The sequence below is a fragment of the Elephantulus edwardii genome, unplaced genomic scaffold (genome assembly GCF_000299155.1).
Source record: "Elephantulus edwardii isolate Elephantulus edwardi_28Jun2011 unplaced genomic scaffold, EleEdw1.0 scaffold00001, whole genome shotgun sequence".
NCBI lineage: Eukaryota > Metazoa > Chordata > Mammalia > Macroscelidea > Macroscelididae > Elephantulus > Elephantulus edwardii.
This window is the reverse complement of record NW_006399751.1, coordinates 24,938,307-24,942,534: the sequence shown is the minus strand read 5'-3', so window position 1 is coordinate 24,942,534 and position 4,228 is coordinate 24,938,307.

Genomic DNA, 4,228 nt, shown 5'->3' with positions numbered 1-4,228 from the left:
TAAATAAGGATAACAGAAGACAACTTGATGCCTTTGAGCTGTGGTGCTGGAGAAGATTATTGAATATTCCATGGACGGCCAAAAGAACAAATATGTCATGGAGAAAGTGCAGCCAGAGTGCTTCTTGGAGGCAAAGATGATAAAGCTTCATCTCATATAATCTGAGCATGTTGCTAAGAGAGGCTTTTTCTTGGAGAGGGGCATTATGCTTGGAAAGGTCGAGGGTCAGTGAAAGAGAGGAAGTCCCCCATCCACAGGGATTGACACAGTGACTGCTGCAATAGGCTAGAGTGTATCAAGAAGTGTGAGGATGGCACAGGTGAGGACAGGGTTCAGGTCTGTTGCTCTAGGTCATTCGTGATTCAGTGGCACCTAACGACAATAACAGTAGAATTGTGATGAGGCCTGAATTAATTCACATGCACACATACCACTTAACATAGGTTGGTACTCAGTAAACATTATATAAAAATGCTAATATTATTATCATTATTACTATTTTTAACAAAGGCTTTATTTTTACTTTAATTATATAATAATTTACAGTTATCTTTCCTTGACAGCAATCTTTCTAATATTGAGAAAATCAAAACAGATAAACTCACTCCATAATTCATGCATTATATTACTAAACAGGACTTAGGTGTCAGGAATGGCATTAGAAATTAAATAGCTAATTTTTTTTCATATTTTATTTTGAGGTGATTAGATCTCTCTTCTCACATTTTTAGGGATAATTGCTTAAACTACATGGTCAAAAGAATTTCTAAGGATATCTTAATCAAGAAAATTCTCTTCCTCTTCAATAAACTCTATTCTTTAATTTTCCGTATGCATACTGACACTTATAGGCCAAGTATTTTCTAATAAACTTTTTTTTTAAAAAAAGTCGTTATCTCTTGGATAGTTACCCAAAATAAACATCTCAAATAAGATAGGCTCTGGGAAAATGTTAACAAACTTGCCTCCAGCAAGTTATTTATTTCAATTGGCTAGGATTTCAGTTTGGGATTAAAAAAAGGGAATAAAGAAAAGAGTCATTAAAACCTTATATATTGCTACTTTTATTCTAAAGTGATGGTGCTCTTATAAAACTCGTCAAATTGAAAATGGAGAAGGCTTACATTCAAATTATGCTGGAAAATCATGAAATCACCAGGAAACTTTGAATCATCTGTGTTGGACTAGGCTTTCAGCATTCCATCAATTAAGAGGTACTTATTTGTTTCAGGAAACATATTAGATCCTGGAGATACTGTACCTAGTTGCTGCTGAGTGGATCCCAAACAATAGTGACAGCATATATGTCAGAATACAGCTGGTCTCCACAGAATTCTTCGATGGCTGTTTTTCTGAAGTAGTATTCACACTTTCGACTAAGATATTTCTGGGTACACTTGAACTTCCAACTTTTCTATCAATGACTTAGTGCTTTAACCACCTGCACTACCAAACTATTAGCAACCATCAAAGTTGTCACAGTCTCTTCACCAAACTGTTTATGAAATAATGGTTGTAAGTGAAGAAATAAGTGACCATAAATAAGCAAATAAATAACTCCTAGGGAAGAATTTGAACTGTTTTGGAATGTGGGCATACAATTGGGTCCATGTTTTGTCACTCTTCACTAGATTCCCTTGTTCTTGATGTTCATGTCTCCAGAAGTGTAGGCTGTTGAGAAGAGGCAGTATAGTGACACCTGTGAGAGGTGGAATTTGAAGCAGGAGTGGCATCCACTTCCTAAACAACATGCCTTTGGAAACTCTATGAACTTTGAAAAATGACAACAGTTAGAGACAGGCTTCAGGCCTTTTGTTCATAGGGTAGCTATGAGTTGTGCTCGACTCGAAGGCAATTACCAAAAACCACCTTGGTTTACCAGGTCTTGACAGTGTTCCACCCTGCTGCTGCCATACCATTATTCTATTTTATCTCAGTGGAAAATATTTGAGTTTTCCTTTTCTAACAGGTTTCTACCTTATACCCATTCCAACTCCACAAACTTTACTGTATTATCTCTCTTCTTCTCTTCCCCTTTCTATCTATCATCTATCTCTTTTTAGCCAGGGAGAAGAACTTTAGCAACATCAGTGTAAAACTAGTAATAATGAAGAAAGCTAACACAACAGTGGGAATGCAGAGCACTCAAAGTGTTGACTGGTTAGCATTACCGCTGTTGTTTCCTCTGGCTCATAACTCACCCTTTCTCCTTATTAACTGGTAGGAAGGATTTTGCTAACTAGTATTACTGCAGTCATTAATGATTTGGTGAAATTCCAAAATCCACAACCCCTAGGAATTTTCCTGGATCCCCTACTTGGAGAAAAACTGCAAGCCACTTACGACACACTAAATCAGAAATTTGGCCTGGAAAACCATTTATGTAACTTTGCTGCTTTTGTTTTGGGAAATCATCCAAAAGAAGTGTCTAGAGATTCAGATATAATTTTGAGCGGGGTATGCTAACGTGGCTTCAACAATGATTTGACTTCTCTTGTAATTTTGCACTCCACATCATTTTTTCCAGTAGTGTGTCATTCTGTCCCAACTGCCTGTCTGGCCATTTTTTTGCTCTGATGTTTGCTATAGCAGAAAGTGCAGATAAAATTACTTCTCTTGACCTGATGTAAATTTCAGTGAACTGCCCCAAATGCATTTCCTTCTCTTTTAGTCATTAAATCTATATGATTTACAAAAACCTATCAGATCTTGATCATGTTTTTCAATGGGGAATGGTAACTTTATGCTATTTTAATATCATGAAAAAGACTTCATTGAGTTATTCACTTCAGTCACCAACATGGATGAACAAAGAGTAATATTGGGGGTTTTGTTTTGTTTTGATTATTTGCTTGCTTGATTGTAATTCCTCCTTCAAATAAAAGGCATTGCTATGCCACTTGAAATTGCCAAAGGATGAGGAGGGCCAGGGAATTCTCACAAAATCCTCCCCAGTTTGGCCACTGTCAGCCAATTCGTAACCTTCAGCTGTTGACTGACCACTGCCAGCCACACCCTAACTGAAGTTTTGGGAGAGACTGTTTCATCTCAACACCAGGCAGCTACCAAGAGGGACACAACCCTGATGATGAATCTGGGTCATTGTGACTGTCCACGTTAAACTTTAACTGGTAAACACACACACACATACACACACACACACACACACACACACGTTCCTACATGAAACTGCCTCCTCTATATGATCATCTGACTTCTATGGACTCCTTGGCCTTCTCAAAAGAGAGAGTGAAAGTTCAGTTCTCTAAGGATTTTCAAAGCCAAATCCTAAGCTTTTGTCTTTTGCATTTACTCATCGTAGGGTGTCTGTATTTGTGGGAGATAGGAAAGTTTCAGTATTCTGGCATGACATTTTGTGTTATATTTTCCTTTTGTTAACATTTCAATTGCAAAATTACTCAGTCAAGGGGAGTGAAATAATCAGAGCAAAACATCTTTGAGAATTCAGCATACTCATTCATTTACATGCATCTTAGATTTTTGCCCCAACTATAAAACAAGTTTAAAAACTAATATGCCTTAAATTTTAGAAATGAAATTAATTCTGAAAAGAATGGTTAACTTTTTCCTCATTTCTTTTTATAATTCTTGTTAAATGACCTGTGTCTCTTTATTTCACTTTTTTTCACTTAGTGATCTCTGACTTGGGATAACTGTGCTAAACAGAGTTTGACTGCTTTCAATTTGTAACTAATCAGTCTTGTTGTTTGTTTTATGTTTTATAAATAAATTTATACCATTTGAAAATGTGTAATATCCACTAAACGTTCAAAGACATCCTATGCTGGAAAAAGTGAACTGCTTCTGTTAGAGTGATGCAAACACTGGATTAATGAACTTTTTGAAGAATTTAGGGGACTGTAAAGAAAATAGATTACTTCACACATATTTTACAACGTTAAGGATTTCATATTTAAATGATATGGCATTTCTTATATACTATAGATAAGGGAGCTTTGGCGGTCTAGTGGCAAGAATCAGCACTTCAATCCCAAAGGCAAGAGGTTCAAGTACACCAGCTGTTTTGCAGAAAAAGGATGGGCAATATACTCCCATGCCATTAACTACCTCTGAAAATCTGATATGTCGTTGTTTGCCGTTATGTGCCGTCAAGTCGCTTGCGACTCATAGCGACCCTATGTACAACAGCCCTAAACTCTGCTCTGTCCTGTGCCAATCGCACTGTCTCTGACACTCCCATCCCGAT